This window comes from Crocodylus siamensis, chromosome 2 (assembly GCF_052110815.1).
Source record: "Crocodylus siamensis isolate JL-2025a chromosome 2, ASM5211081v1, whole genome shotgun sequence".
NCBI classification, from domain to species: domain Eukaryota; kingdom Metazoa; phylum Chordata; order Crocodylia; family Crocodylidae; genus Crocodylus; species Crocodylus siamensis.
In genome coordinates, this window is record NC_143396.1 from 141,842,953 (window position 1) to 141,857,403 (window position 14,451).

Here is a 14,451-nt window from a genome sequence, read left to right on the forward strand (position 1 = left end):
ATCCTGCTCTGAAAATTTGCAGTGTGGTGAATTTTTTTTTGTTCCTGCATGTGCCTCTTGCAATGTCTCAAAGGGGTTTGAGACATTGCAAGAGGCATGTGTGGGCTCATCTGGACACACCCCCTGTGTCTTAGTGCATAGAAAAACTAGCTGTATCCATATAGCACATTTTCTGGTATAGAACATAACTTGCATGAGATGATATGGTGGTTCTTTTCCATCTTTATTTCTCTTTTGCTCTGGCTCTATAAGAATGTGTGTGGCAGAGTTTTGTTTATGTGTGGGGCCTATGGTAAGAGGGGTGTTTGTTTGAATTACTCAAAGCAGAAAAGATCAATGTTTAAAATCAAACATCTGGGTATGGCCAAGATGACATTTCCTAACAGAAGACTCAGAGTTAAAGGTATATATTTATAAATACTGGGGAAAATGGGACGTGTAGATCTAGCCCTATTAGATATTTATGAAGTGTCAAGGTTTTATTTGGACAGAAATTTGGTAATTATCAACACTACTGCCATCTATTTAAGTTTGAAAGTAAATCAATAACAAATTGGAATGCCATTTATTTAGTGACCACTTTGCTGCTGCCGAACATGCCAGCTGAGTGTAGCAAAACACACCTCCAGAACAGCTGCACATACCAGATAGGTCGCACATATTCTGTTCCCATTTCAGTGGCTTGTAGACAAACTATGCTTCAGTACAGGATTCAGCCAGAGGGGTTCTCCAGCTGGGCAGATACCATCCAGCATGATACATAAGGGTCAGCTGTTGCCCCTACTGGCAGCCACATGGTGAAATACCTGTGTAGTGTTGTAACCAGAAAGGACAATTGGAAATAATAATAAATTGCGATAAAGAAATTACATACCATAAAAACAGAAGCAAAATAAGTGAACCAGAATTCTCTATTACTCATCTGTACTCAGTGATATGAATTAATCACACTTACTGGGAGAAAGGACTGGAGAGGGGGAAAAATTGAAGCCTTAAACAGGATAAGTGGTTAGGACTAGATTCTGCTCAGGCATTTTATTTGTGTAGGTGGTAGGGAGAGAGTGCTTATCATGTGGTCTGTGTAAGTCCTAGCCAGGATTTAAGTTATTCTGCTTAGGAGAGTGTAAAAACTTCCTCTGCTCTCTTATGTATGCTCAGTATCCCAAAGAAGTGGAGAAAGGGAAAAATGGTTCAATCCTCCTGCACTGGTCAACTGCTCTGTCACACAAAGAGATGGCAGTAACCTCAGTATACAACCCCTTCCTATGGACTTTTCCAAAAGCGCACAGCATAAGCCCTTAAGATATCTGTCCTTCTGTTTACAGATGCATACAGGTTTGATCTAGTGGTGTGCTGTAGGCATTTACATGGGTATAACTTTTACTGTGTGAATAATTATTTAGATTAAAGCTGGGGGCAAAGACATAAAGCAGACTCAGTAATCTAGACCAGGATCAGGATCCAAACTTTGTGGTCGGCTTGCTACCTCAATGTGTTCAGCTAGAACTCAAGAAGTTGTTCCTCTTGGAAATGTATGGATTTTATGAACTGCATCCAAAGGTGAATTCTGCATTTCAGTTCGATCCCTACTAGATTTGTGTATAGCAGAGATTTAAAGGAAGGCAGTATATTTAAAAATAATTCCATGTTAACTTCCACAAGAAAAGAAATAGTATGAACTACTAGTTAGAAGGAAAAATAGTAGGGCTGTGTGAAGCTTTGGTCCCTGATTCGATTTGGCAGAGATTCGTACCAATTCAGGGGCAAAATCTCCAAATCTGAATTGAATCAGAGAACCCTTTAATCTCTCTGAATTGAATCGGAACCCTCTGAATCAATTTGGAGAGATTCGGAAAGATTCAGCAATTCAGATATAGACACAGCTTTAAATGTTTGTTCTACATACCTATGGGTAGCAGGCAGCTCATGAATGCTGTGATGCTAGGGTGCATGGAGTGTCCCACAGAAGCGTGGAGGGCTCCCCAGCACGCTTGGCAGCAGACCCAGAAGTGGATGAGAAGCCCCCCTGTACTCCCCCAGATCAGTGACTGGTGACTCCTGGGTCTGGGGGGGGCACCCAGGGTCTCCCCTGTGTTACCAGATTTGCCTGCTACTTTGGGGTGTGCTCATTTATTAGGGCTAGGATCTTGGTAATTCTATCAACGTGCTGCTTGTGTTACTTGTGTTTCTATACAGAGCTGTATCTCTCCCTTCTTCAAGCCCTCACCCCCAATGGAGCTATCTTGCAGGATTCAGTTCAGTGGGTCTGGTTTCCTCCAGTCCCCAAATCAGTCATACTCACAAACACACACAGATTAACGTGACACGCCTGACCTGGCTGGGTTGATCACCATGGACAGGCTGACACCCTCATATGCCAAGAATCAGTTCATCAGAGCAACAATAAACTACAGTCAGACACAAGCACACAGTTAAACAGAATACCTCTGAATCTGGCTGGGTGTCCAGATGACACCCTCATGGGCCAGCATTCAGTTCATTAGGGCACATCTGAGCCAACCTGGGTCAATCAGCCTGTACAAGCTGATCCCCTTATGTGTTTCAAACTCAGCACGTCCCAATCTTTTAGCCTCTTGATGAGCAGACCCCACAGTATTTCTGGGCTTCACAGGGATCTTTAGCTTAGGTAAGAGGGGCGTTGCTGCAGAGCAAGTGGGGAAAAGAGAAGTAAAGAAGGCAAAATATACCCAATTACCACCAGTTTGACTACAAAAGTTATTTATTGCTAAGTAGATGAACTGTATTAATTAAGCTTGAGCTAAGTTTCCCCAAATACTTAGTGAAACCAGGGTATACTGTGACTGTTTGTGTTTGTTTTTCCTTTGCATGTCTATCACTACTAGTGTCAATATATATTTCAAGTTCAGAAATCTATGCTTAGAGAGAGAGAAGAGAAAAGAGAGAGAGCGAGCTGGGATCTCACCAGTTCAATGCACTTGGGTTGCAAAGCTGACAGGTCAAAGTTCTCAGAACAATCCTTGAAGGGAGATGATCTTCCTCCTTCAGCCTCTCCAGAAGAAAGCGAATGGTGTCAGCACACACACTGCTGCTTCTTTTACAGATTTTTATACCCCCAGTTCAGCTTCTTTCAGGCATTCTCAATAGTGTAAATCAAATCGTCCTCTCTATTGACAAGGGGTTATCTGGGTGGAAGATCTCAGGAACTTGATTGATACTCAGGAAACACCTACTTGGGAGCCAGCTTGACATTATATACTTGATGGGATATCTCTTGGTGTCTTCCGAAACAATAGATTGCAGCATCAGGGTTTTGGATTTTTACTTGCTGTGAACAAGCCTCAGCTTAGCATGACTTTTCCAGATCTTACTATAGTCTTTTAACAGACTTAAGGCACTTATTGGAGTGTTCATAACCTGTTGTGGAGAGGACTTCCACCAATCGTCTCGGGAAAAGTATGACAACACTTGTGGACAGGGCTCCAACAGGCTGGACACTGTGATGAATCCTGTACCATTGTTCAAATGTTGCCCATACCCCCTCTGACTCGGTCTATTGCCTCAGCATTCCCTAACTCGGCAACCGAGTTTTAGCCAATTAAGTTTACATAGGTCTCCCATAGTGGGACCGGGGAATGTAAGGCCCAAGATGCCCAATAAACTTACTTCTGCTTAGAGGTGTGTGTGTGGGGAGGCGGGGAGGAAAAGTCCTTTGTAAATCCAGATTAGAACTGGTGTGCTAAATGCTGAGCTGGGTGTGGGGGTTGATTAGCATTTGGAGCACCGATTCCCCATCATGCAGTGCTCCCCTGCTTTGCTGATCCCAGAATTCACTGCAGTCTCTGCTTCAGGCTTTCTGTTCTCCATCTCTCATGTAAATGAATGGTCATCTGTTCCCATCTCAGATGCAAATGAGACCTAGGGCAGTTGTTTCACTTTTGTCACCCTGATCTGGAGGTTTTAGGTGTGTCTCTCACTGCATCTTAATCAGTTTCTGTTTAGGTGGGGGGGGGCGATTCTTTGTGAGTCAGACAGTCTGTGTCCTGTTTCAGGGGTCCCCAAGAACATGGAGCTGACAGGTAACACCTGTGGCCAATTGCCAACCTGGGGGGTGGGGTATAGGTGGGCCATGCACTCCCCTGTGGACCCAGAAGTGGACTGGAAGTACATCCAGTCCACTTCTGGGTTCTTAGCCAAGCACGTGGGGGGCCCCCAAGCTTCTGTGAGATGCTCCATCTGCACAAGCATTGCAGCATTCATGAGCTGTACCTGGTACCTTGAGGTATGTAGAAAAAATATTTAAAGCTGTGTCTGAATCGCTGATTCTCTGAATCAGCATTGAATCTTCAGGTGCGGATTCAGCTGAATCGAATCAGGGACAGTGATCTGAATCAGCAAATTGATCACTGTCTCTGATCTGGCCTGGATTTGAATCCGAATTGAATAGGGCCTGCTTTGCACACCCCTAAAAAATAGGTTAAAATAAAATTCATCTTCATTCAGTGGACACAATTCTCATGGTTGATGCAACTGTTGATTTGGTTCCAACCACATGAACTACCCACTCTTCAAAATAGATGGCCTACATTATATTCTGCATTGTGGATAGTGGTTCTTGTATGCTGGATACAAAACATCACTTTAGCTATGTGTACATAGCTAAAATGGTGTTTGTATTTTTGATACACTTATATTTATTCAACATCAGAGATGAAAGTCTGTCTAATAACCTGCTTGAAAAACTTTCTTGGGGAGGTTTAGCAGTTCTATGATGTGTCTACCTAGCAGTGACAAAAACTGGATACTAATAGCAACAGTTCATAAGCCTTTTTCTGTGGGCAGGGGGGAGATCCTATATAAGCATAGCAAAATGTTTCCTATTTTTTTTAATGGAAAGTCACATATCAAAGGGATCATTTTTTAATTAGTTTAAACTCTCTTTTTGAAGGCCATTAACTCTTTTTTTGAAGGCCGCAAATCAATAAATAACTTGTCATTCTTATTATGGTATTACCATTATTGGCATTACCAATTTTGTCTATTAAATTGTATGTTTTCTAAAAATTGTGCAACAACCAGAGCTTTGGAGCGGTGATTATATCAGTTTAAATACATACATATAGAAGTACATCTTTTTGTCCTTTCTGAAAGGAGATGAGTTGCAAAAGTAAGCACTAGAACCAGTTTTTGTGCTATTGTGTCCATAGTGATTAATGTTGGAGTCCTTTCTGGATAGAGGAAATAGTTCCACCTTGTCTGTTATTGTTGGTTGGAAAATGGTCAGAGCCAAATACTTCAGGGAAAGTGCATGAAAACTAACAGGGAAAATTAACTTCTTCTAATTCCAAATAATTGTTAGACATCTTCTGCCTTGAAAGATGAGGGTATACATGCTGTATAAAACATTGTATCCTAGGTGTAATGATGTTAGTTATGTAAATGTCAAATCCTATGAAGTTCAGTAACATCTCATGACAACGTATTCCACAGGTTATGTGTTGTTTTCATTGCCTATAAACTCTTCTTTTGCCTTTGGAGTCCATTGTTTGTGCTTTTTTCTAGGTTCCTGAGACAGTTAATAAACTCTAACTTTACCCATGGGTTCAAGCTTACATTTTTATTGAGTGAAGACTCCCAAAAACTTTAATGAGAATTTTGGCTCACTGAGGAGTACATGATCAGGCTTCCTGCCATTAAAGTACCAATGAGATGGTCAGTTAATTCCAACCTTAGTGTAGATTAACAGTCCGTCTGTTTGGAAGAGGACTGGGTGAATGATTCCCTCCTTTTCCAATGTTGTTGTGTCTTAGCAGTGTGTAACATCTAGCACAATATGAAAATACAAATAGTTCTACAGCTAATAAACCATTCACTTGAAAATGAATGAAAAATAAATATTCCCCTGTTATTCAGGCAGGATATGTTCTGGACCTGTATTTTCAATGACCTACAAGGTTTTAAGAGAAGAGCTTCCAGAATTTTATTGGCATTGCTACTATAAGACAAACTTTCCTTTCTCTTTTCCCCAGCCTGGGGGTCAGCTTTAAAGAGAGCATTAAGTGAATGGCTAATGGAATTAAGGGTATAATAATAGAAGGATATAGTGAGACAATTGTATTAACAAGAAATAAATCATGTTGAGTGTAAGGTAAGTGTTTTTTAATTGATTGATGGGAAGGATGCTCCATAGGTTTTTTGAGGACTAACAGCCATTTACCTCCCCATCTACAGTAAAAAGCCAAAGGGAAAAAGAGATAAGAAAATTATGCAGCGGGGAGATAAATTATTCAGAGAAGATGGCCATTTGCGCTGACATTACTAATGTGAAAAAGCATTAAATCTTTGACACTAGCAGCATTCCTTGGAGGTTGCGAGTATTAGAGATGAAAGCTGGAACGCTATCTCAACTTCATCGTGTGCCTAAGTGGCATCCAAGGTGATTTAGTAAATAGACTTGGCAAGTACCGTGGGTTCGAAATTCAATTCTCAATGTTGAATTTTTGAACCTGGTGACTCCTTCTTTAAAACAGTTTTTAGGTACTACATATTAGACTAGGGGCAGGCAATTATTTCAGGTGGAGGGCCGCTTACTGAGTTTTGGCAAGCTGTTGAGGGCCACACTGGTAGCCCTGCCCCTTGACAGGTGCCCCACCCCCTGGTCACCATCTTGTGACTGGAAGCCCTGCCCTGCAACCCCTGACCTTTGCCACCAGAAGTCCCTCCCCTTGCCCCCCAAAATGCTCCTTTCAACAAGCATTTTTGCCATCTTGGAACCAGAAAAATACCAAATTATATTCTAAAAATTGAACATCTACAACATTCATTAATTTGATTTCAAAAAATATTTTTGTCCTGAATTACATGTGTTTGTGTAGTGTACATAGAGGTGATTGCACAATAGCTTAAAATGATGTCTTACTTTTGTATATTGTGGGGGTGGGGGACATTGGGATAGGTTTGTGGGGGGCTGTTACTGTGTGGATACATGGGGTGTGGGGGAAGGTGGGGGTGTGAGTGTGAAGTGAGGGAGCATGTGGGTGTGTATGTGAATATGTGGGGTGTGGGTGGGTATGGGGTTTGTGGGGGTATGGTGGCTGCAGTGTGTGAGGGGCTGTAGGGATGTATAGCAGTATGGGGGTGTGTGGGTACATGTGTATGGTGGGGTGTGCATTTGAGACTCTCCCTATGAACACACACACACTCTCCCTCCCTGCACACACAGACACACAGACTCTCCCTCCCCCTCACATACAGTCTCTGTTTCTCTTGCATACACATTCTCTCTCTCTCTCTCTCTTTCTCTCTGTCTCTCTCATACACACACACACACACACACACACACAGAGTCTCTCCCTCCTTCATTGCTTTCTGTCTGTCTCTTCCCCCCTCCCTCATTGCATGGATGGACACACACACATCCCGTCCTGCTCCTGGCCCTGGGGTACCGGCATGGCCCCATGTTCCCATGATCCAGCTGCAGCCACATGGTGCTGGAGCAGCCGGAAAGCTGCAACAGGTAGAGAGAGACCTTTGGGATGGTGGGGTGGAGGTGCGGGGGGGGCAAGGTGGGGTGAGGTGGAATGGGGATGGTCTGGCCTTGTTGCTGGCTCCTGCCAGCTCTCCCTGGGTCCCACTGCCTCTGGCTCCTGTCATCTGTCATCCCACAGCCCATATTTTGTCCACCCCTGTGTTAGAGCTTGGGGAAGATATGTCACCAATATGAAGGCTAATGACATGTGGAGATAAGTATGTATTTTAAATGTGAAATTTTAGTATTGACTGATATTGGTTTTGTGTATGTCTATGTACAAATACATATACAAATCTGATCTCCTGGTATCAAATTTTGGTGCCACACCACAAATTTGCAGTGCAGCAAATGGTTGCATGGGCACTGCATGTGGCTTGTGGCATCAAAAACCACATGTACATGCTTGTCTGGTTGCACCCTAAAAGTGCACATATAAAAGTCAGTGAATCCCTCTGAATGGAAAATCCTAGCTCAGTTTTACTGATGATGTTGCTAATGTTCCACTATGGTATGTCTACACAGTAAACTTAACAATGTTAAGCATCAGTGGCATCAAGCATGCCACTCTCTGCTAGATGGGCTGCATCCTAAACTGCTAGCTCTGTCCACACAATGCTTTGGGATAGCTAATTAGTACTGTGAGTGACTATTTCAGTTAGCCTGCCCACAGCTAATTATCTCAGCTGTATCACTGCTATGTAGTAGCAGCATCTACATGAAATACTGAGTGTGCAGTAGTCTGATACTACTGCATAGTAGCGTTGCATAACAAAAACTGTGATGCACTGCTACTCCACAGTTGTATTAGGCTACTTCACAGTAGTATCACAAAAAAAGCATTCATCGGTGCTGCTGCACAGTAACTCAGGTTACTACACAGTCATTTAGTACTTTTTTGTCTAGATGTGGCCAGTATCTAGTTTAAGAAGCAGCCCATATGGACAGTGCAGTGTGGCTGAGAATGCTGCTGTCTGGAATGGTAAGTTAACCATTTTTAGACCCAGCTCACATTGCTGTCTCAGCTTATGCAATTGTATATAATTTTTGCAGTTAGAGTAACGGAACATATTTTTTCTACAGTCTGAGAGGCATATTTGTGCCTCCACTGCTGTAAGATATGGTCTCAATGTAAGAAAATATGCTGGAAAACTCTTCGAAGGGTGAAATGCAAATTGAAATGTATGTCTATATTTATCTATATAATTAATCTAACAATTGAGAGGCAGTTTGTCTCAGTATACAGACAAGCTCACCATTTAAGAATGTCAAGCATTTTCCAGAGTTCATTCATAGTGTATTTATACACATTGCTACAAATGCAATCTTTAAGTAAAAGAAAAACACCTAATGCACAAAATATAGGTAGTACCTGTGAAGAGGACAACAAAACAGAACAACACTAATTAGGAATGACAGCTTGGCACATGTAATGCTTAACTTTAGAATGACAGACTGTCCCAGCCACCAGCGGATGGTTTGGGATTGAGAGTGTGGTCCGGAGTAGAAAGGTAAGAAAGGTTTATTAACTTAACAAAAACACAACTACGCTTAGTAATAATAAGATAGATAATAACAGACAGTAATAATTTGCATCAGCAATTTATTGGCAGTCCCCTCTGATGCCTGATGTATGACAAGTTTCTCTTTCCACAAAGCTCAACGAAGTCAAGCATCCCCAATCAGCGCTGTCCGAGGGGTACTGGGAAGGACCTGGTATTCAGTCCTTGGGCTCCTCGAGATCCACGGGCCCACTGAATCCAGACCAGCAACTAATCTGTAGCTCCTTTCACAGAGCTGTATCTTCCTTCTAAATGATTTCTGGATGTGCCAGCCAATTTATAACTTCTTAGCTATGCTGATAACTTAGAGCCATTTAGATGCTTTTTACTTCAACTGTCCTTAAACTGGCCAATAGCAGGACAAGCCTTGCATTTTTCTGATAAGGTTAATTTTTACTACATCACAGGGCCTACTACCACTACTTCTATAAGGCTTTGCTAAATTTACTAGGCCTCATAATACATACAAGGCCTCACTACATCTTAGACTTTAATTAGGTTCTTAGCAACAACATATAGCTTAATATCTGAACAAATGACAGAAAAACACTTGGTCTAATTTTCATAGAGCCTTCAGCAAGTACCTTTATCACACAGACATAATTTTCAGCTGTTGCAATAGACAATCTGATTTTCAGAGGTTTTGATCACTTGGATTTTGCATTCCCTAAGGCCCCAGTCTTCTGAAGGTTTTCCCATGTTATGTGAGTAGTCCCACTGAAGTCATTTGAAAAGTTAAGCATATACATAAATTTTAGCAGGATTGGGACTTTAAATTAGAGCTTTCAGCTTCAGTGAAAATCAGGCCCAGAATATATATTACAATATGGCATGTATTCTAGGAGGGCCAGTTGTGACCCATCCTTGCTTTTTCACAGGAAAAAAGTATCCTTGGGGAAAGTGTTGTGATTCAGGTAAGGAAGGAGGATGGAAAGGTGATATTTTTGAGACTTCTAAAAGTTTAGAATAAGTATGTTTCTAATTATATTTAAGAACAAGTGATTACTTTTTGGAATGCAAACAAAGAAACCAGCCACTGTATGTTGTGATTTAGAGCAGCTGCTAGGCTGCTTCAAATTGCACTGGTCATAGGCACTGACTTCTATCTTTGTTGGGGGGGAGAGGGAGGGCCTAAGATGAAGGACATGTGGAAAGTTTTACACGTTTCAGGTTACAGCCCTCTTCTCAAGGGGGGCCAGGGCCCTTGGGTCCCCATGTACTAGGCACCCCTGGCACCAGTTGTAGGTGATATATCAATGAATTATAGGGCTGTGGTAGCCCTATAATTGGCTTTGGTAGCTGATTAGATTCAGAAGAGATTCAGCCCAATTCAGTGGCCGAATCTCCAAATCTGAGTTGAATCAGGAGACCCATAATCTCTCTGAATTAAGTTCATAGATTTCATAGACATTAGGGCTGGAAGGGACCTCGGGAGATCATCGAGTCCAGCCCCCTGCCCAAAGGGCAGGAAGTCAGTTGGGGTCATAGGATCCCAGCAAGATAAGCATCCAATTTACTCTTGAAGGTGTTCAATGTAGGTGCTTGAACCACCTCCGCTGGCAGACTGTTCCAGACCTTGGGGGCTCGGACAGTAAAGAAATTTTTCCTTATGTCCAGCCTGAAACGGTCTTGCAGGAGTTTGTGACCATTCGACCTCATCATCCCTTGGGGCGCTCTGGTGAACAAATGTTCCCCCAGATCCTGGTGGTCACCCCTGATAAACTTATAGGTGGCCATCAGATCACCCCAGTTGGTAGACTCTGAATTGATTTAGAGAGTTTTGGAGATTTGGCCATAGACTGGACAGACAAGCATTTGGTAGTGCTGGTGGGTGCAGCTGGGGGAGCAGCTGGATGAGCCCCAGCTTGAGCTAGCAACCCTGGGAGAAGTTGTGGCTCCCCCGGCTGTTCCCCCTCCCCCCACTAGGGTGAGGCAGGCAGTGCTGGCAGCCCTGGAAGAAGCCTTGGGGGCTGGGGAGAATGATTGGGGAGATGGGGAAATGACTGGGAGCTGGGGGATTGAACCAGAAGCTGGTGGGAATGATCGGGGGCTGGGGGATTGAACAGGGGCTTCCCCCCAGCTTTGGCTTGATTCCCCAGTTTCCAGTTTGATCCCCCTGCTCCCAATCATTCCCCTAGGTCCCCGATCATTCCTTCAAGCCCCCACAGCTTCTCCCAGGGCTGCTAGGATTGACTGCCTTGACCCAGCAGGGGGGCACCTATGAGAGTGGGTAGACGAGCCCACTCTCATAGGTGCTGGCAGCCTCAAGAGAAGCTGTGGGGACTGGAGGGAATGATTTGGGGCTGGGGGAATGAACAGGGGATTCTCCCAAGCTCCCGGTTTGATTCCCCAGCTCCTGGTTCATTCCTCCAGCTCCCTGATCATTCCCCCCAGCCCCTGTGGCTTCTCCAAGGGCTGCCAGCATTGCCTGGCTTGCTCTGCCAGGGGGAGCAGCCAGATGAGTCACGCCTTCTCCTGGGGCTGTAGGCTCAAGCCAGGGCTCATCTGGCTGCTCTCCCAGCAGCTCTTGCTGGCACTGTCTCACTGTATAGTCTATGGCTGAATAAGATTCAGTGCTGAATATCTTCGTATTTGAATTCAGCCAAATTGAATCAGGACAGTGATTCGAATCACCGAATTGAATCACTGTCCCTCTGAATCACCGAATCCGAAGCGAATACTTTCCGCTTCGCACAGACCTAATGAATTACTGACAGAGTAGCAGTCTGTTCTGGCATAAGCCCAGTGTTCTCAGTTTTAGATATAAGGGGCAGTAGTTTGGGCAGTATTTAGGTTACAGTCTGTAAGAATGTGTCTATTGGGCATATTATTATTTCACTCTTTTCCTTAGAGGTGTCACCTGGGAGCCCCTGTTGTGGACCAGGCCTCCACTGTGCAGAGTGCTTCACAAACACAGAATAAAATGCCTGAAGATTGTAGTCTCTTTGCATCAAAGAGATGCCATACATTGTAGACTTCAAACCTTCCTCATTCAGGATAATTTACAAATAAAGGACTGGGTCTTCATTTCATTTAGATCAGTGCATAGACTCTGGGTTTTAATAGATCGAAGGGACTTTATCATATGTGAGGATCTGGCATATATCTGTTCAACATGTGCATGTGTTGCCTCAAGGCTCAAAAAGGGATGGGGATAAAGTGCTGGATGTAGTACTGAAAATGATCTTAAGATGCAGCAAGGGAAGTTTAGGTTAGATAGTAGGAAACACTTTCTCACTAGGAGGGTAGTAAAGGACTGGAACAGATGAGCTAGAGAGGTTGTAGAATCTCCATCCTTGGAGGTTTTTAAGACCTGGCTAGACAAAGCCTTGGCTAGGATGATCTAGTTGGGGATGTCTTGGACAGGCATAAAGAAAAATCACTTTACAATGTAATAAATAGGGATACATTCCAAGACCTCGACTGTACTGACCCCCAGATGCATTTCTATCTCTTTTACAAGACCATTTTGGTACTCACCAACAGTAGACAGCAGCAGACATGCAAGCACATGCACCAGCTGCCCTGAGCAGTGGCTGTGGGTGCTGCTGCTAGGTGGCTTCGTGGCTCACAGCTCCTGGGGTGTTGCACTGACTGGGCCAGACCGGGCCAGGCAGGGGCTGGCGCTGCAGAGAATCTGGGCACAGGGCTGTCCCTGGGCTGGGAGCTTCACAGTGGTGCTGCACAGTGGTGCTGCCCTTATGCCACCCTTATGTAGCGCTGGCACGGGGGTGGGGGAGCCCAGGCTCTGATTGTCCCACCACCTGACTCAGCCCCCCCAAATAATATTTTCTTCCTCTGCCTATGGGGTCACTCCCACAGTGCACTGCACAAAGCAGTTGACTGCAGACTTCCACCACACCAATCGCATAAGAGTGAATTTACCTTGCACATAATTAATTTTTTATATAAGAAGGTTCATTGCATAAGAGCAAATTCGCACATATAGAACCTGCATACAACAAGGGAAACCTGTAGTACTAACCAGTCCTAGCACTATAGTATATTAGCCCTCGAAGCTGGAGAGAAACAAATATGACACCCCACAATCCTATATTTTATTAGCCATTAAAGCTGGGTATGTTATTTCAGTAGGTCCTTTATTTGATGCCAGTGACATTTTTGGGCAGCTGATTTTGGGTTAAATATAGTGAGTGGTTCTGGCCAAAAAAGTATTCCAAAAATGTTAAAATGGTTTATTTTGGCATTTTCAAAGTGAGTGTTTCACATTTAGGGCCAGATTTGCTCAATTCATGAAAAAAAAAAAAGAGAACAAGGAGGTGGTGGTGGTGCCCTCATCCTCACAGTCTGTCATCCAGTCAATAGGGCTCTTACTCTGGTCTGCTTGATTTGAAAAGGTGTAAACAGAAGTTCCACCTCAATTATTTCTTGACACTCAAAAAACAATGAAAATGAAGAGCTGGCGTTTTCTGGGATGCCATGAGTCTAAAAAGGTTCAGAACCACTGCTCTAGTGGAATCCTGCAGTCAGTCACTAAATTGTCAGCAGCAGATCATACCATTTCTGACCATATTGTAGTCTCATTTGCTGTAAATTAATTTACCTTTGCCATTAACTACAGGTGCTATGTGGTCAATTCAATTTTGTCCATTAAAGACAATAACCCCAGCCAAACTCTCTGATGCTATTCTTAGTTTGTCCCATGGGACTACTCTCCTTACATCTCTCGAGGAACTGGTAAATTTATACTATCATTTCTTGTCTAATATTCTTGATTTGTTGGCTCTCTTTCAGTACTCGCACAGTTAATTCTAAGTGCAGGGATCCTTTCTGAGCGTAATGATCTCAGGCATATGAAGGCTTTCAGAGGAAAAGGTGGAACAAGTTGAACTGGAATGCTTCTATATTATGGTTACCTTACCCAGGTTGGAATGTACTGTGTACTCTCCTGAGGAAAAGTAGGTAGAATAGTCTGCTTATTAGATGATCAAAGCTATGTCAAAGACCTTTTCCCCCAATGTCCTAGAGTTTAAATTTTTGACAACAGGTATAAAAGATTTTTTTGGAGAGAAATGCAGTGAATTAAACTAAACTGTTGATATTTCTGAAACTGGACTGAATACAAATGGAAATTTTGCTATTTTTCTTCTTTCAAACTATAAATTCATATAGTCTCTGAATTAAATTAGAACCTGCCAAAACAGAACAAGTGGAAGCTGATTCATGTGTTCAAGTGCTGCTGACGCTACAAGGCACTTTCTCCCTGACACTAATTTCTGTTCAAAAGAAGACTGTAATTATGGCAAATGCCACAAGGTGGCACTCTTCTGAACCAATGACAGAGCAAATTCTCAGTGTTCATCTTTCCTTTGCCACAGCCCATTTCTGACAGGGAACCTGCAGGTAATACCAGTGAATGCA